Source organism: Acomys russatus, chromosome 3 (assembly GCF_903995435.1).
Source record: "Acomys russatus chromosome 3, mAcoRus1.1, whole genome shotgun sequence".
Lineage (NCBI taxonomy): Eukaryota > Metazoa > Chordata > Mammalia > Rodentia > Muridae > Acomys > Acomys russatus.
In genome coordinates, this window is record NC_067139.1 from 5,494,075 (window position 1) to 5,514,524 (window position 20,450).

At 40.7% G+C, this 20,450-nt stretch overlaps 1 long non-coding RNA gene across 1 annotated transcript; it reads right to left on the reverse strand.

The window, feature by feature from the left end:
- Positions 1–11,601: 11,601 nt before the first annotated feature.
- On the reverse strand, positions 11,602–15,261 carry LOC127208707 (uncharacterized). Its single transcript, XR_007833110.1, has 3 exons — positions 15,207–15,261; positions 13,812–13,856; positions 11,602–12,073 (listed from the first exon to the last, which is right to left on the reverse strand). It is a non-coding gene; the product is annotated as an uncharacterized LOC127208707 (long non-coding RNA).
- Between the last annotated feature and the right edge of the window lie 5,189 nt (positions 15,262–20,450).

Sequence of the window (20,450 nt, forward strand, 5' to 3'; positions counted from 1 at the left end):
TGATAACGAAGCAGACCAATTTCCAACCGTGATAACTTTTCCACTGTAAAATTGGAGAAGTAGTCCGGGGAGATGGTTTAGTGGATAAAGTACTTGAGACACAAGTGTGAGGGCTTGAGTTTGAATCCTCAGTCAGTCTCAAGTCCTGCAGAGCAGTACACTCATGTGTTCCTACGGTAAAATGGGACAGTGGGACAGGGAAAACTCCAGAATGTCCCGGGCCTGCTACACTGTTCTTTGCAATAGTAAATCTCAAGAAAATCTTTGCTAAAACCACGTGGAAGGTGAGGACTGAAGTAAGGCTGTCCTCTGAGTGCCACGTGGGCATGTTGCAAGTGTGTGCCTGAACTTACAGGCAGGAACTTTGAGCTTCCACACACACATAGCATTGGGGAAAAGATTTCAAAGCACATTTTCTTCAGAAGGAAAGCGGATATTGATTGGAAATTGTCTCCAACATGCATTTTGAGAAATGTACGCATTCTCCCCCCCCCCACACACACACAAAGTGACCATTAAACAACCCACTGATACTGTACTAAATCATAACATTTGATGTCACACACACACACACACACACACACACACACACACACACACACACACAGCCTATGAAGTCAGGCAGATATCAGTGCCCGAAGATGTCTTTGAGGACCAGCCTCCTGCTATTTCTTCAGTCAATTTTCATGAACAAGCCAAGCCAGCAACAGCAGAGGAGAGTTTGGCATGAGCTGATGAAGATCATATTGTAACCGAACTTTCAGTAAAAGATCCAATTCCCATGTGTTTTGCTGCTGGCTGGGAGCATAGCCACTGTTTTGGACAGCAGAAACAAAGTGTTCCATCCACTGACACACATTCTAGGCTTAGCCACATCTCCCTTTGCTATCCTAGTGCAGCAAGTCTCTTGTGGTGGTGGATTTGGCAAAGTAGGCCATAGATGGTGGGTAGAGAATAACCATTCCTTTTCATATTTGACCTAGATTTATTGGAAACCAAGCCCTCCATTTCTATGGTTAATAGCAAAGTGTTTACCCATGGAATGATAATGTCTCATTCAAGCACAAGTTATGGAAAATAAGTTGCTGGTCCTAGCCACCATGTTGATAACTGTTATAAGCTTTGCATTTTTACTCTTTTAAAACAGTTTTCTCATCTTGTTTCATTAATGTGCTGAGGCTGGATTGATTTCCAATAACAGATATGCTTTATGGAAAATGAAACAGCTAAAACGTAGAAGTTGTTTGGTTTGCTTGGTCTCAGAACTTGCTACAAATCAGTTAAGTCCAGACCGTCATGTTGTCCCTGGACTCTGAAGAATCAAGGACACTAAACTAATATAGTAGTCTCAATAAGGCTTGAATAGGGGTAGTGTTCCTCCAACTTTGGTAGAGGAATGAAAAGGGATGTCATAGGTGGATTTTGAGGGAATATATTTTCAAAGTAATTGAGGGAAGGCAAAGTATGGCCAGAGTGAAGCAGCCTAGCAAAGCGTGCAGCAACTGGGCTTCCTTTAAACTTTCATATGTAATGTATGGAAGGCTATTATTGACGCATTTGCCACTGGCATGGGTTTATTATTACAGTCAAGAATGTAAGGGACTCAATAGTCTGGCACCTTCCCTTTTCTCCCAGTTAAGTGTGCTACTAACAAGTCTGGGCTTTGAACTCAGACACAGAACTCTGGCTTCTCCACTTATTCCTGGAGAACATGGACTAATTCATGTTCAGATCCTAATAGGTAAGACAAATGTGTGCCTGAGAATAGGTCTCACAAGCTCAGGTGAGAACCTAAGGTGATGATGTGAATAAAGCATGTGGCACATGCTCCAAATCATAGAAGACACATGGAAAGATGTATCATTATGTAAATGACTGTATATAGTTACAAGGAAAATTTGAAAGCTGCTTCCTGACCTCTACTGAGATATAAGAAACTCAAGGCTCATTGTAGAGTCAGTTAAATGAACAGTGGTTGCACTGAATTGCATAGCCAGAGAACAAAGTAACAAAGGGTTGGGCTGGGTAGCATGCTAGAAATGATTTTTTTTTTTTAAAAAAAGAGTTCATCTGTCCATTGACAGTAAAAGCAATGTAGTCTCCTCATCCATCCAGTATGCTTTAACATGAGAAAACAAAGGTATGTTAAAAAAATAAATTGTCCATAACCATTCAATATTTGTGTTATTGTAATAATTGTTTTGAGTGAATGGATTTGCTGGTGCACATCCATAATCCTAGCACTTGGGAGGCAGAAGCAGGAGGATGAGAAGCTCAGGCTATCCACAGGTACATAGCAAGACTAATTACTATCATTATTATCATCTTTATTAGTTTTCGTTTTCTCCTACAGACAAACGCTCTTATTCAGGCAGTTCCCCGAAGCCCACCATCTTTCTTCCTTCTGTTGCTGAGACGAATCTCCACAAGGCTGGGACATACCTCTGTCTCCTTGAGAAATTCTTCCCTGACGTTATAAGGGTATACTGGAAGGAAAAGGATGATGATAAGATTCTAGACTCCCAGGAAGGAGAAACAATGAAGGTTGATGACACATACATGAAATTTAGCTGGCTTACCGTGAGTGAAAAGTCAATGCACAGAGAGCACAGATGTATTGTCAAACATGAGAACAACAAAAGAGGAGCTGATCAAGAGATTTTCTTTCCTCCAATAAAGAAAGGTACGTGTGTATATCCTTTGAAATATAGCTTTCTAGATAATGTGCTTGAAAATACCCAACATTTTTCTACAGTGTAACAATAAAATGTTAAGATGACCTTTAATGGGACCATTGCTTTTATTTTACCTTGTATTTTTTTCTTAAGCTTTATAGCCTTAGCATCATTATCCATCATATTTAGATGTATGTATGTATGTATGTATGTATGTATGTATGTATGTATGTATGTATGTATATATGTGGAATTGTTAATTGAATTAAAAGAAATGACACATTAAAGCAACAAGCAACTCAGTACATAATAAATGCTAAAATCAAGGTTCCACATTTGATGATATAATTAGCAATATTCTACCAAACAAGTAAAGTTGTTTGATTTAATCTTATTGTGTACAAAGTTCAGTCTCCAAAATCTGGTGCCTTAGAAACTGGTGCTTTAGTTAACAACATCTTCAAATGAAAGAGTCACAAAGCCTGTTTCAAAAAAAGGAGTAGGCTTAGCAGCCTTGACAATTTCAGATTTTATTGTTGTTGTATGTACCACTGTCAAATAGAATGTCATAGTTAAAGACTGAGTGAAGAACTTGACTGCAAGTGTTTTGCTGTCTTCATAATTAATGGACCTTTTGTTGTCTCAATGCATTTCAGAATGCTCTTTCTGTGCTAGCACATATAGGCCTGAGCGTGTGTGGGTAGACCAGGATCAGTGTCCCAACATGGAGGGGGACATGCAGTGAAGAATGCCCACTCTTTCCAAATTACTCAGAACAATTCAGATGCAAGATCTCAAAGGATCCCCTTGATTCAGTGAGGTGCATGGCTGCGCATCCAGGCAGAGGGCTGAATGTGCAGAGGTCCTCATGATCTTGTAGGTCATTAAATGTCACTGCTGGTGGTATTGAATAATTGTTCCAGGCTCCAGGGACCTCCTGAAACTATGAGGAATGAGTAGATACAAAACCTGTGAGTCATTTGCTGCTCATTGTCTGGGTTTCTCCTCTGGGACCTCAAGTCTCTACAATGGTCAATGAACTTTGGACAGTTGCTTTGGAAAGGCACTTGATTTGGAAAGATGTGGCTGCTTTTCTTTGAAGATTGTTTTAGACAGTCTACTATTTTTTTAGGGTAAAAAAAGGAAACAATATTGCTTTTACTCTGTACTTCTCTGCATGCAGAAACATAAGACATGAATGACATGTACGGTGCTACATGTAATGATGCTAGTTTTATAATTATGCATATATATAATTATGGAGCTCGTGTTTTAATACACTTCTGTCCATGTGAGGACATCTATGTATTTATTTACTTTTAGACATATGTATATTCACAAACACACAGAGGAAAGTCAAAGTCAAATAATGTACATATTAATTAACAAATTCTTGTTGTCATTTGTTGTAGTTGCCATGGGTTCCAAGCCTACAACTTGCTGGGAAGATAAAAATGGTAGGTTTTAGCACATGCTTGCCTTTGTGCCACTTTACAGCACTTTTCCTTTTGAATATAGCAATGTTTGAACTGCCTTGAATTAATTTTAAAACATCTGAACGTCTGGGTGTTACAGTATAGACAGTGATATTTACAACTAGTATATTGCTCTACACAGCCATCACAGCAACATGGTGACCTGTTAGGTGGGATACAGTGATGTCCTCATTTCCTCCTATGCCTATGACTTCTAGCCACCGAAGAAGTATGATACACATTAAGACTGTTTTAAAAACCATCTAGCTACTCACTAATTACTGACACTGAAGGATTTAGCCAGGCTGCCTCCCAATTCAATCTCCCTATGCGTGGCTCTTTTGTGAATGGTGAGCACTGCCTTTCAGGTTTGTGTGAGGAGAGCCGTTCCTCAACGTAAGTCATCAGAAATTAATTCCTGTTACTCCCTCCTCAGTAACATGAGCTATACCATAAAAGAGGGGAAAAAGCCGATGGAACTAACTAAAGAATTCTCTTAGATGCTCTGCAGCTTCAGTTCGCTAGCACCACCGCCTGCTACATCTACCTCCTCCTGGTCCTCAAGAGTGGGATCTACTTGGCCATCATCAGCTTCTCTCTGCTCAGGAGAACAGCTGTCTGTGGCAATAAGAAGAGGGCCTAAGGACATGAGGAGCCTTACAAGAAGCCAGCTAGTTTTAATCCTTCACTGTCAAAAGATGCCTTATGGGAGTTCAGCTGGGTCTCCTTGCTAGCTTTGACTTCTATAAAGTCATGAGTACACCATTCTGTCGGTGCATAAAAGTTTAAAAACTTTTATAAGCAATGTAAGCACCTTCAGTATAACTGGGCACACCTCCTTGCTGAGCATCTTCTCCAGCATCCGCCCTCCCCCAGGAGCCCGAAGCATCAACCCCTCCCCCCCAGCACACATTAGCCTACAGCTCCTACCCAGGCCCTGCTCACTCCCTGAGAGGCCCTGCTCTAGACAGCCTTCTTCTTCTTCTTCTTCTTCTTCTTCTTCTTCTTCTTCTTCTTCTTCTTCTTCTTCTTCTTCTTCTTCTTCTTCTTCTTCTTCTTCTTCTTCTTTTTTTTACTTAAATTCTGCGCCTTGTATGTCATATTAGAGACAATAAACTTTTAAAAACTCAGAAGTCTACTTGTGTCAATCTTTGCTTTCATTTAGAAGGAGATTGGGATAGATATTGGGGTTTCCTATTGGGACTCCAGGTGAGAGAGGCAAGAGAGAATATGGAAATAGAAGGATCCAGAGCGTCCTAGAAACCTACAAGAAGACCAATAAGGCTGGCTGATCTGGACCCGGGGCGGGGTGGGGGTTGCTCAAAGTAATCTGAATAAATTACTTAAATAAAAAAATGAAAAAAAGTCACTGAGGGAGAGAAATAAAAGCTACCTAATTGACCTTTCGTTTCATATTGTTTCAACCAAACAGTGTAGTAGAAGTGGGGTGTCATGATGTTTTATTTATCAGTGTTTTCAATAGAGTAATCTGGCTCCATGAAATATTTCTAACAGCCCATTAATTTCTCTTCATTCAGGACACTTGTAGACGATGTCACAAAATCTGGGAATCCTGTGTTTGCTTTTCTTTCCCTTGAGTGCATCCCAAGTGGCAGGATGCTACTTCCCCTGGTACTCATGTGTTCAGGGGCCTGATTGTTTTATCCAATCATCAGCAGCTATCCATGCTACACTTTTCTCATCAAGGAGCCACATTCCATACTCAAGCATATTTTTAGGAACGTGCTCTGAATTTCTATGAACATACAGAGAAGATGGCCTTGTCTTCTCTTCTTTGTCCTTTACTCCTTTCTGTCTAAGTCAGTGTGATACCACTGTGAGAATATCTACATCAGGAAAAAAAATCATGCCAGCTTCAGGATCTGACACCTGCTTACCGGAAGCAGGCGCTCCCTGTGTGGCCGTCCATGAAGAAGTACAGTGGAGGGCATGGCCTTCTGCTGTGGTTTATCTAGGTCTCTCTTATATTCTCCATCAACTTTGGAAAATATTTTCATGGTCCCAGGATGTAGAGCGGGGCATACAGAACCAAATATCATAGACAGAGTCATATTTTACTGTTTCAACTGAACATCTTTTTGTTGCTTAATAAGTAGTTTTTGTTGCCATTATTCATATTTTTCTATAAAGTCTTTAGATCCTAAATATGAAGAGAAAAATTGTTTAACATAAAAGTATCTACAGAATTATTTAAGTAAATAATCCCTCTTATATCAGCTTAAATGCTTTCCTGTAGTCATGTGTAGTAGAACCTATTAGTGCAGACTTTTTAAAGGTAATGGTAAAATGGTTGGCTAGTTTCCTATCGTCCATTGAAGCATCTTTACTTAGAAGCTGTTTTCCCTTGGCAATCACTTTGTGGTCAAGTGAATAGGGATCATAATCAAACAGAACTTAGCTCAAATCCTACCTATCAAGTCACTCCATTTATCAAAGTCTTCAACTTTTCATTATAAAATTGAGATGATAAAAAATATGTACATCTCACCTTGATTATCAAATTAAATTGTAATTAGCATGGGTCTGCCACAGAAGCCTCACTCAAGAATCAAGAGCATCGGAAACAGCCTACGTGTCCCTCAGTAGAAGAATGGATAAAGAAACTGTGGTACATTTACACTATGGAATACTACTCAGCTATTAAAAACAAGGAATTTCCAAAATTTGTGGACAAATGGATTGAACTAGAAATTATCATAATGAGTGAGTTCACCCAGAAACAAAAAGAGTTAAATGGTATATACTAACTGATATCGAAACACTAGTCCAAGGAGTACATCCCCATTAAAAACTTTACCTACCAGGAAAGTGGGTCAGAGGGGAGGACATCCTATTGAGACTTTAGGTGTGAGAAGCCTGGGAGAATGAGGAAATAGAAGGATCCAGAGGGTCCTGGAAAACTACAGGCAGGTCTGGGCCCTGGGGTCCTCCTCAAACTATGGCACCAGCCAAAGAAAATATAGGCAGTAAACTTCGAACCCCTACCCAGACTAGCCGACGGACAGGACATTCTCCATCGTTAAGTGAAGAAGGAGATCTGACTTTCACACAAACTCTAGTGCCCGATATTTGACCATGTCCCTTGGATGGGGACACCTGGTGGAACACAGAGGAAGGATAATAGGTCATCAAGAAGAGTCTTTATACCCTATGAGCATATACAGGAGGAGGAGGTTCCCCTCAGTCACAAACATAGGGGAGGGGAGTAGGGGGAAAGTGGGAGGGAGGGAGGAATGGGAGGATACAAGGGATGGGCTAACAACTGAGATGTAATATGAATAAATTAATAAAAAAATACCAAAAAAAAATCAAGAGCATCATTACTAAACCCAAGAAGGCATTTACAATGATGCGTACATTCATCCTGGAAAAAGTCCTTGACAGAATACTCTGTATAACTGACTAAATATATAACTAAATATTTTGGTGCTTTTGTTTGTTTAGGTAAAAACAGGAAGTTTGTAGAATCGAGCAAGTCTATTGTCCCTTGGACTGTGCATTTTGATTCTATCAGGATCCGAATATGGTTACATAATAGTTTTTTGGTAATTTATAGCTTTTATAGGTTAAGACAGATAAAGGGAATGAGACTGCAGATAGGAGTGGAGTCTTCCAGTGACAGAAAAAATGGTGACATCTGATCATTGATAGCTTTGTTGGTGAGTTAATGAATTTCTTAATCGTGATACCTCATCAATGTCCACTTTACCTCCACTCTGAGCCAGTCCCTACCTGTGGTACTCAGATGACACCATGGTCCTTTTTCTGTTTGCGGTAACTCTGTCTGATCTGATAACAAGTAACTGATAATCTTGTATTTCCTGAGAATGAGACGATTTTTTAATTATTGAACTAATACTTTCATGGTAAATAAAATGCTCTTTTAAATAATCAAACTTTGGTGTTTGAGCTTCAAAAATTTAGCATTTCCTTTAAAATATGCTTTAACACTAATGTTTTAAAACTGTGTTCCTATTTCTAAACATTTATTTTCTGATTATAATCTATCATTTACCTAATCCTATGTTAATATCTTCAACCGAGCCTTTCTCAGAAGGACTTTGATGTCGGCTTCCTCATTTCGTGGATGGCACTTAGCACAGCTGAACTCAGGCCTTTGTTTCTGTGACTTCCTCTAGTACATTGTTCTTGCCCACATTTTCATTTCTCTGCACTACTTGGCGCAGGGCACAGCCTTGTCCCTGTTCAACCACTGAGAAAATGAAGCAACAAGCTCATTGTACACTTAAATCAAGCACCTGAGACAACATCTTAATGGGATGTTAAAATGATCATGGGGCTCCCCTTCTCTGTTTCTTACTTGGGTTCAGTGTCTACACAGTTCTGGGAACCAGATTCCAGAACCAAGAGCTGAGCACTGTGAGGACCAGCCACAGCAAAGCCAGCCTCCATCAGCACAGAGGCTGTTTCAGGACCACTTCCAGTGTGTGGTGTTGGAGGTTTTCTCTCTGATAGCGGTGGTCTTTTGAAAGCTAGCAGAACCTCCTGTGGTTTAACAGCTCCTATGTGGCCTTCTAACACCTTAGCCACATTTTGTGCTGCCCCAAATATAGGAGTTTGACTTCAACCGTTCTCCAGGAAGTAGCCACAAAGATGGAGCAGGTAAACAAAAGAAGCTTGAGAAAGTAAAACCGCCAAATCAATTCTCACTCCATCCCTCTGCCCCCAGCACTCTCCCAAGGTACACTGCTGAGGCTCAGGGCTGCTCCAGCAGGAGGGGGCTAAGAGGCTTGACACCACACCAGACATAGTCTGGTGCTTTGTCCAATGATCCCAGCCCCACAAGGCTCTTGCTGATGGTCAGTTTCCAGTCAATGGCATCTGTTGTCTAGTGCAGCCATAGCCATGGCTCTATTTAGAGACCAGGAACTGGGCCTGGAGAGGTCTTGTTGGTTCAGAAGCATCCGGGACTAAATCAAAATAAAATTCTTAAGCCTGGCTATTCTTGTTACTTTTCTGTAGGAAATTCTTGGTTTCACAGAAACTAGAGTTGATTGTACAAAACCCCAGACATTTTCATGTTAAGTTAAAAATATGAGATCTGAGGATGTGTGGGTGGGTAAAAAGGTCATTTGCTTCATCCACTTTGAGCCTAATAGCGATAGGAGGTTTTCTTGAAGAATAACCTGTTTCTGTCCTACAGACAAACGCTGTAAGAGCAGTGTAAGAGCAGAATTGTTGACACCAACCAGCCGAAGGCGGAGTCCTACCATTTTCTGTGGGCCTTTAGGAGATCCCACAGTGTTCCCTGCCACGCCTTGTAGACAACACAGAAGCCCTGTCTGTCTCACTGTGTATTTATGATACTCACCTGAGGTATTCCATATTTAATCTGCTACCTAGAAAATACCATACCAACAATTTCCACTTTTATGTCATTCAGATGTCAACCACTGTTTGTAAATTTTCATGTTAACCTGAAATGACTTAATTGTATGCATTATTCTAGAGATGCATGCATGTGGAACTAACCATTAGAAAATAATAATACAATGTGTATTTCTAAAGGCAGTGAAAAAGAGTTTGGATATTCCTTACAGCATAGAAATAATGAATGGATGCTTCAGGAACACATTGTGCTTACCCAGATGTGAAGAAGACTCAATATATGTATGGACTCAAACATCACATAGGATTTCAGGAACATGTAAAAATTTTGTCATTCAAAAAGAGACGCTGGTTTAGCTGAGAAAAGGCAGATGAAGTAGCCAGGACTCTATGAAATGTGGCTTCATGTTTAGGGTACTCCCTCCAAATTATGTGGTTGCCTGCATGAAGCTGTTGTGTTGACAAAAAGGAAATGGGCCGAGGGGATTGCATAACCTCCTTTTTGAATCAGGAGTCACCTGGATTCCCAGAATCATCTGCAGGTGACTCAGTCTATGGATGACCTTGTTCTCAGGATGCTACCCACATCCACACAGCAGCACTGTTAGGGGTCCTACCATGCCTGAGGCTCACAGCCCACTTTATCAGTGTGCTCTCCAGAAGAACAGTTTTACACCCACACCAAATGCTCATTGGAAAGCAGAATGGCTGTTCTACTTGTGGCAAGGGGCACAATTGTCACTCCTCAGAAAAAGGGAGCCCCTCCCCTTGCCACCAACCCACTACAGGGCATCAAGTTGCATCAGGACTGAGTGAATCCTCCTCCCCTGTGTCCTGATGAGGCAGCCCATCCAGTAGGAAGTGATTGAAAAACAGGCAATAGAGTCCATGTCACAGACAGGCCCTGCCCCTTACTAAGGGACCTATATGATGACACAAAATGTTCCCTGCCTGCAAGATGTGTAGGGATAAAAATAGAGCTGAGATTGAGGGAATGTCCAACCAATGCCTGGCCCAACCTGAGACCAACCCCATGAAAGAGAGCCAGCCCTTGACACTGTTAATGATACTCCTCTGTGCTCTCACCTGGGAGCCTGGCATATCTGTCCCCTGAGAGGCTCCACCGAGCAGTAGTTAAAACAGATGCTGAGACTCACAATGAAACATTGGATGAAGCATAGGGAGTCTTGTGGAAGAGTGGGGGCAAGGATAAAAGGGAGGGGACAGGAGCTCCACAAGTAGACCAACAGAGCCAACTATTGAAGGCCCAGAGGGCCTTTCAGAAACTGAAGCACCAACCAAGGATCATGTATTGGCTGCACCTACCCCCACTACCAGATGTAGCTGTCAGGCAGCTCAGTATCCAGTATTTTTCTGTGGTAGAGTCTAGAACATATACCAAGCCTCTCAAGGCCTGGCCAGCACACAGCTTTATTTTATTCATCTGGTGTGCACAGACCCAGGCGATGCATTATTCTAACTTTCTGTCAAAGGAGAAAACTGTGGTGTGGAGAGTTTGGTGTTTGATCTCACCCAGATACTAAATTCTGGACCCAGAATGAAGCCCGGGTCCTCAGGCCTATAGTCCATGTGGTTTTCTCCATCCTCCCCTTTGTCATCCTTCCTCTCTGGGGTGTGGGCAGCTCTCTTGGGAACAGTGGGAGGACTGGAAAGCATGGAACTGTTAAACAGGCACATCACAGACGACACAGCACACGTCTACTGGACATCATTCTGTTCCCATGGGGATGACTCAAACCAAATACCCCAGGCCTGGTTTTCTGAGAAACCAGTCACGTTCAAGTTGGCTTCTGCACTTGGCTGCAGCTCCTAGGACCCAGTGCTCCAGGAAACTGTCCCAACCAGCATCTAAGGGCCAGACTTAGGAATATAGTTTTGAACCGTGTTACCAATGGGCATTGCATGTCATAACTCAGCGGGTCATGTTGCTTGAACCTTCATTCGCTGCCACAAATAAAAGCACACAGCACACCAGGAGTAGGCCTGATTTTTTGTTGTTGTTGTTTTGCAAAACAAAGAACAAAATTGAACTCCAAATAAGGTTTCAGGGCATGGGAAGTAGAGGCTTTGGGGGCATTATCTGGTTGTAGGGCATGAAGTGGGGTGACAAGAAGCTGCAGTCTGCACATTAAGCCCGAGATGCTCTGTGCTGTGGAGGGGCTGAGACAGGATGGGTCAGGATGGCCGACTGCTTCCTTGGGCTACTGTTGTAGAGGGCAGTTAAGCAATTTCCTCTCTGCTTTGAGTGCATTTGCACAGTATTGAAAGAAGATTACACACATGTGACCTTGAGGAGCCAGAGCTAACAAGCAAGCCCAGCTAGAGCCTCAGCAGATACTGAGGTGCAGAGCAGGATGACAGCAACATCACCCTTCCATTTCATCATCCGTTATGAACTTGGAGCATCACGAGGCCCAGCTGCTCTTCTGTACAGACAGAATACAATGAAGGCCAAGTGGACCGCACTCTTGAAGAGCAGGATGAGGTAGGTGTAGAACGCAGAGGTGCTGGTGACTTGAAGCTGTAGCAGATCTAAGAGAGCCTGTAGTTAGTTTCGTCTGCTCTTTTGACAGAACAGCACACAGAGGTGATTTTTAAAAATCTGCTGACCTGCATTGAATGACAACTCAACACCTACCGACTCTGTCCAGAACCAGCAAGAAGACTCATCTTGGAAGTCTAACTAATAACAGCTCTTGATAAATTCATTTATAATCATCCTAGTATTGAAAAGAGAGCTTGCACTTGGGATAGATGGATCCATTTGGTGATTAATTGGTGATAAGTTTAGAATTCATCACTTCCAGTGTGTCTATATAACAGATAATATCCATCATATACAAAGCAATCTCTAAACAGGATCCTGACATCTTTGCATAGGAAACTTTCACTTTTTCTAATAAATTTATAGCTTTTGGTGGAGGAATAACTTTCTTTCCATTTGCAAACAGAGGGCCCAGAGAAATAGTTTTTGCCCACTGTGTATCAAGTAGGCTACAGCCTAAGTCTTTGTTCACAGAAGTGACATTAAAGAAATGTTACCTATTTTTCTTTGTATATCTCCAACTGTCATCCAGACATCAAAATGTAAGCACAAATACTATGTAGAATACCTGCAGCATTGTACAGGAAGCCTGCAGGGCTATGGAACCCAGCGTAAGCATGGCAGATTATAGAGAGGGCACTATGGAAAAGCCTGAAGGAACCTGTCAATCCAAATTTCCCCAAGCATTCACCTGTCCATGTCAAAGCTCTCCTTGGGATCTAGTGGGTAAGTGAAGTTTTATAAGAGATATGTGATGTCATCACTTAATACAATGGTAGAATTGGAGAGCCACAGTAGCTACTTAGTGAGTCAAGGCTATGGTTCTTTCTGGCCTTGAGATAAGAGATCTTACTAATGAAGAACCTTGGTCAGGTCCATTCATCATGTGATACCTCAGATCCTCAGCTCTTGGCATTGAGGAAATGGAAGAGCAGTCAGCCCTAAAGCAAATTCATGAGTCTCCTTTTGCTGCATATGTTGGGAGAAAGGATCAGAGAGTAGTATTCACTCTGCCCTCTAAACATGGTAACTACGGTGGACATCTGACATCTTGACACTCATCTCAGTAACTGAATTTAAGGTAATTATTCTGCTTGCAGAATGGAAGTCACTCATACACAGATGTACACGTGGGTCACTAGAAGGCCTCAAGCCCTAGTCTGATCTGTGGCAGCCTGGCGCCCATGTCCCTAATTCATCCGGCATTTGGCATTGCACCATAGACTATAACTTACTCTGTGATTTAGATGGAAAATGCAAAACTGAGTGAGCAATCACATTGCCTTTTGGTGATCTGAGTTCCCCCATATCTGAATGCGTGACATGTACAGGGGACTAAGTATGAGCTCACCGACCACATCTGGGAAATAAAGGAAACCATGACAATGTATGGGAGGAGTAGTAAGAGAAGTCTTCAAGACGTATACACAGACCCTGGATTCATCTAAAATGGACTCTGTGGGTGCTAAAAAAAGGTGGTTAATACCTAAAACAAAATAAAACAAAAACCGCTTTAAAAATCTATAGCCCCTAATCAAATTCATACTGTATAAACCCCAATTGTTGGTATAACTAGGAAACAACTGGTGAGATGGCAGTGTCTCTCTGTCTCTACGACTATTCTAGCCATTATGGCTTTTCTTTAAATCAGCAAAGTTCAGAGTTAGTATGATTGAGATCATGTTCTCAATAATAAGGTAAAAGTAAACTGATAATAACACGTACCTCTGCTTTCTTCCAGGCAAGCTTCCAGAGCGGTAGTATTGTTAGCTAGAAGAAACAGGAACAAGTTCTATTGAGTTACCATGCCCATTATATGGCATACTGTGTGTGTGTGTGTGTGTGTGTGTGTGAGAGAGAGAGAGAGAGAGAGAGAGAGAGAGAGAGAGAGAGAGAGAGACAGAGACAGAGACAGAGACAGAGACAGAGACAGAGACAGAGACAGAGAGACAGAGACAGAGACACAGAGACAGACAGAGAAAGACAGAGACACAGAGAGAAAGGTGGGGAGATTTCACTTAGTGACTGATGATTGCTATGCTGGTCAGTGTATTAAATGATTTACATTCATTGTATTTAATTTCATATTCACATTTTAACGGCTTAAATTCTGAATGTCTCCATGTATGAGAAAAGAATTAGGCTTGAAAGATATAGTCAAAAATCTTACATGGTTTTATTTATTTATTTAGTATGTATACCTGCATACCTCTGCCTGCATACCGGAAGAGGGCACCGCATCTCATTATAGATGGTTGTGAGCCACCCTGTGGTTGCTGCGAATTGAACTCAGGACCTCTGGAAGAGCATCCAGCACACTAACCTCTGAGCCATCTCTCTAGCCCCCACATGACTATTTTTTTTTAAAGACAAGGTCTTTGGTTAAGAAGTAAATCCATTAGTAAAAGTGCTTGTCTTGAGAACATAAGAATCAGAGTTTGATCCTCAGTTTAATCCATGTAAAAATACTCGGCCTGGGTAAATTCTATGACCACTGTGCTGTGTCATCAGGGACAGAGGTGGCTCCCTTAGCCCAGGCAGTCTAGCTTACTTTGAGGGCTCCAGGCCAATGAAAGACTTGGCACACTCCCAAGGTGTTCCTCCAGCTTTCACAGATATGTGCATATATACACGTGAGCTTGCACGCATACTCTCTCTGGTCCCCGTACCCAACACGAACACATTTTAACAAAGACAGTCTCATCCATCCCAGGATATTCTTGAACTTTTGATCCTTCTGCCCCTCTCGCCCAAGCACTAGGATTACAGGCATGCCTCACACACTTACTTCACACATCTTAATTCTTAAGTTTTCTTAGAAATGGCTTTTTTTTTAAACTACAAGGGCTGAGCATTCCAGTAGAAATCATTCTGATAACGGACAAATAGGGGCAATACCTGTATTTTGGAAATAAACTTTCAGATGCAAATTGCTTTTAATCTATAATGACATGGAGGAAAACACTGCTTAAAATGCAATTAAGTCTCTTCTGCTGCATTTAGCAATTGCTTTTCTTTGTTTGTTTTTAAAGATTAATCTAAGGATGTTCAGAAGATGAGGTAATAGAGAGGAAAAAATACCTTCCCACATGGCAAAAACAAACATATATTAAAACTTACCATTTTCACTTCTCAAAACACTTTCTTTTGGGTTAACATTAATGGTTTTGAAAGCTAAAAGAAATTAAAGTGCCAGTTAGTTACTCATGCTTATTATTTGAAAGTAAGTGTGTGTGTGTGTGCATGTGTGTGAAATACATGTGAAATGTTGACAGAGAGAGGAGAAGCCATATTAAAAAATATAAGGTTCACAATTCCCAGAATGATTGAAGTTGCTTTGAGATTATTCAGTATATAACAGCTGTCATTTCCTAAAATACAATATGCCAGGTTGCCTGCTTTTCTTCTGTATCTATAGCTCCATGCCCAAAATTTGCCACAAAGGTATGGTCAATGGAAGAAATTTCAAACTGGCTGATTTTCACACTTCTGCACTGATATGTCATGTTCCACCCATAATGACTGTGTTTGACCTTAGAGTCAACAACAGAATCGTATGAACTATGAGGTGATCTGGCTTAGACCAGTTTCTATCTAAGCAGCCACATCTTTCTAAATCACTCATTTCCCCAAATGTCCTACTCATATGGTTGATGGCAGAGAGGTGCTTGTAGCCATGCACGTCAGCATTTATCAGAGCTACTGTGCATCCTGTGATCAGGGCTACATCAGGGACTGCCTATGATCACGGCTACACCAGGAACTGGCTATGATCACAGCTACACCAGGAACTGGCTGTGATCATGGCTACACCAGGAACTGCCTATGATCATGGCTACATCAAGAACTAGCTGTGATCACAGTTACACCAGGAACTAGCTGTGATCACAGTTACACCAGGAACTGGCTGTGATCACAGTTACACCAGGAACTGGCTGTGATCACAGCTACACCAGGAACTAGCTATGATCACGGCCACACCAGGAACTGGCTATGATCACAGTTACACCAGGAACTGGCTGTGATCACAGCTACACCAGGAACTAGCTGTGATCACAGTCACACCAGGAACTGGCTATGATCATGGCCACACCAGGAACTGGCTAAGCGCGTCCCCAGCATCATCAAGCTTAATTTCCTGTAACACTAAAGTGAGTCAAATTCTAGATAGTCTAACTCTGGATTAAAAAATAAAATATAAAAGAGCTTATGTAACTCATAATGGTGAATGAGAGCATTAATATATAAAGGATAGTGTGGATTTAATAGATGTGATATGTGGGAAATACTTTGTAAATATCATCAAACTTGTAGAGCATTTATATTCTTCAATCAAAATAAAAATATTTGGAATAAAATGCAGGTTTGATAAAATATTACATTTAGACATCTATAAAAATAAGCATGACCACAATTCATAAATTTTGGTAAATGATCAAGAGAAAATCAAGAGATTCATGGAGTATGAGAAATGGGTAAGTTAAAATGGGAAAAACTAAATATAGGTCTCAAAAATTTAATCAATGAAACTATAGTAGAGCATTTCAAGACCAGGGAAAGATATAAATATCCAAGCACAAGAGGTACTTAGAATACACAGAGTCAGAGAAGAGCCTCTGCATGGCACACTAGAGCCGAGACGTGAAAACTATTATGGAAAGAATTCACAAAGAGCTTCAAAAGAAAAATATCAAGCCACAGAGGCACACATATTGGGATTTCAGAGCACTCGGCAGGAACCCTTAAAGAAAAAGAAAAAAAACCTGAGTAATAAATTTCAGAATGTAAGAATCTGCTCATGATATATGCAGCTGTATCCAGGAAATGGTATCTGAAATCCAGTGAAGAAGCGAAGACCTTTTAGCCTGTGCACAAAATGACATCCTACACAGCAGAGAGGAAGAAAGAGTATCAACCAGAGAGAACGGCAAAGAAGAAAATGCATACACAAAGAAGAACCATATGCAGACAGCTCGGCAACATAGAAAGTTCCTGATGAAACTGGGAGAGAAAGAAAAGAAGGAACCATTACTTCAAGCAGAAATACAACCAGTACAAGTTAAAGAAACCAGTAGAGCCCTCCAGTAATAATCTGGAATGCAAATGGTCCAAATTCTCCCATGAAAATATGACAACCAGCTTGTTAAATTAAACAAAATGAAAACCAGGATTAAGCAACTGTTGCCTGCCTATAAAAAAAAAAAAAAAAAACCTGTAACTGATACAGATATGCACATACTGAGAAGGAAAGAATGCAAATCATTTGTTAGGCAAGGAGAAGCCCCAAACAACTAGAAGCAGCTTTAGTTGTAGTTGATAAGTAGACTTCAATCCAAAATTCATAGGGAGAGATAAAGAAGGTCAGAATATTACTGAGGGGAACACTACATCAAGGTGCTATAGTAATTATGAGTTTATGGTTTGAATATTGAGTGAAACAGACAGTAATGGAAATGAAGGACAGATAACACCAAACATATTAATAGTGAGTTACTTACAATATCATAATCGGTTCAACAGACAGACCATCTAGACGTGACAAAATCATCAAACTTCAAAATTAACCATACCATACTTCAAATGCCTGACATGTAGAGAACATTAACTCACTGAGAGTACACATTTTTCCTAAAAGCCAATGGGACTTTGCTTCAAACAGAAAATATTTTAAGTCATAAAGCTAGTGTTAACAAGTAATAAAAGAAATAATATCATTTATTTAATCAAAACAATGGTAGAACAAAACTAGGAATGTAACAAGAGAAACTACAAAAGAGGACAGATGTGTGAAGAGGCAACAGAATGATCTTGAGTGACCAGTGGGTCATTAAAGAAGCCAGGAAAGAAATGTAAACAATTTTAAATTTAGGTGAAAATAAAAGAGAGACTAATGAGAAACTTTGGGATATTGCAAATGCACTTTTGAGAGGGCAGTTTATGGATACTAATATTTATCTGAAAAAAAAATCAGAGGTCTAAGACATCTTTAAAATAGAAACAAATAAAAACTTGAAGCAGTGGATGTCAGAAATCACAGAAATCAGGACAGAAAGAGATGAAATGGAGGATAAAAGAGCAAAGCAGAGGAGTAATGAAATGGGGTTGGTTCTTTGAACAGATGAACAAGATTGACAAATTCTTAGCCAAACTACCCAAAGTGACATGAGGACAATGACAAAATCAATAAAATGAGAGGAAAAGGCAACCTTATAACAGATACTAAGGAGGTCCAGAGGGTCTCCAGGGGGTGCTTAGAGACCTGAGTTCCCACAGGCATAAAAAGTTATGCACCCCTTCCCAGATCTAGCCAATGGTCAGAATATTCTCCACAGTTGAGTAGAGAGTGTGATATGACTTTCTCACGTACTCTGGTGCCTCACATTTGACCATGTCCCCTGGAGGGGGAGATCTGGTGGCACTCAGAGGAAGGACAGCTGGTAGCCAAGAAGTGACTTGATACCCTATGAGAATATACAGGGGGAGGTAATCCCCCTCAGGAACAGTCATAGGGGAGGGGAATAATGGGAAAATGGGGGGGGGAGAAATGGGAGGATACAAGGGATGGGATAAACATTGAGATGTAACAAGAATAAACTAATAAAAAATAAAAAAGAAAAAATAAATTTAAAAAAAAGTTATGCAATAGTACATGAGATGCATAAGACCTGTTAAACCAAGCCAAGAGGACAGAAATCCACAACAAGGAAAGGGATTGACACTTTTGTAATTTCCTAGCAGGGGAAAGCCTGACACTAAATGGAATCATGGCTGAATTCTGCCATATATTGAAATATGAGCTAGCACTTGTGCTCCTCACACTCTTCCACAGAGCAGAGAGGGGACACTAGGAAACATGTTATAGAAAGACAATCATATCCTTGTTCAACCCCAAGTGAGGAAGTCTACAAGGTAGGTTTACCTGGTGAACATAGACAAAAACCTGCATAAAATACTCACAAACCTGATTCTACAACACATTAAAAGCGTCACACCATCAGGGATGAGTCCTATACAAAGCAATAGTTGCAGCTCAGCATGTATGAAGATGCAGGCAAGGCATCATACCGCCATCTCAGCAGATGCAGGGAAGGCACTGAACAATGAGGCGAGAGAAAACTTGATTTCTGTGTCCCCTATCTACTCCATCAGGTCTCATGTCTTCTGTGTATCTAAGCTGTTCTGTGTATCATGCTGGTTCTCTCTCTCTCTCTCTCTCTCTCTCTCTCTCTCTCTCTCTCTCTCTCTCTCTCTCTCTCTCTGTGTGTGTGTGTGTGTGGGTGTCTGTGTGTGTGTGTTTCCAAACAAGCATCCAGAACACATTTTATTTTGTATATCATACAAAGTAAAAGAAACAAGATCATTTAAGTAGTCTTATTAAGAAACTGGTACCCAGATCTAGCCAATGGACAGGATATTCTCTACAGATGAGTGAAGAGTGGGGTCTGACTTTCACACGAACACTGATGCCCCATATTTAACCATAGCCCCTTGATGGGGAAGCCCGGTGGCACTCAGAGGAAGGATAGCTAGCAGGCTACCAAGAAGAGACTTGATGCCCTATGAGCATATACAGGGGGAGGAGGTCCCCCTCAGTCACAGTCATAGGGGACAGGAATATGATGAAAGCCAGAGGTAGGGAGGACTGGGACGATACAAGGGATAGGATAACAATTGAGATGTAATACGAATGAATTAATTAAAAAATTAAAAGAAAAAAATACAATAAAATATAAGAAAGAAAGAAAGAAAGAAAGAAAGAAAGAAAGAAAGAAAGAAAGAAAGAAAGAAAAAGAAAAAAGAAAGAACGAACCTGGTGCACAGCCAGGCACAGTGTGCACTCCTATAATTCCAGCGATTTTGTTGCTCCTTAACTGTAGTATAATTTGAAAGCAGATATTGTGACACTTGGTATTTATTTCTCTGTTAAGGATATTTGTGCTAATTTGAGATCTTTGCTGCTTCCATATAAATTTCAAGGTTTTTATGGTTCTGTGAACAATGGTATTAGAATTTCAATGGGGATTTCTTTGCATCTATAGACTACTTTGGATAATATATCTATTTCTTAAAATTAATTTAACCTAATTATGACCATCAGAGGCCTGATAATCTTCTGAATACTATTTACTTCCTGTTTTACCCTTCATTGGAGAAAAATTTCACCCTCTTGATTAGGTTTACTCTTGTATTTGTGCTGTACTTTTCACTCTATTGTGGATGGTCTATTTCCTAACTCGTTTATCAAGGAGTTCATTATCAATATACAGAAAAGTCTTTTGTGTGTTGCTTTTCTATTATGCTACTTTGTTTCAAGTATTTGTCATTGAGGCTTTTGAAATATAGGATCATATCTTCTCCAAATAG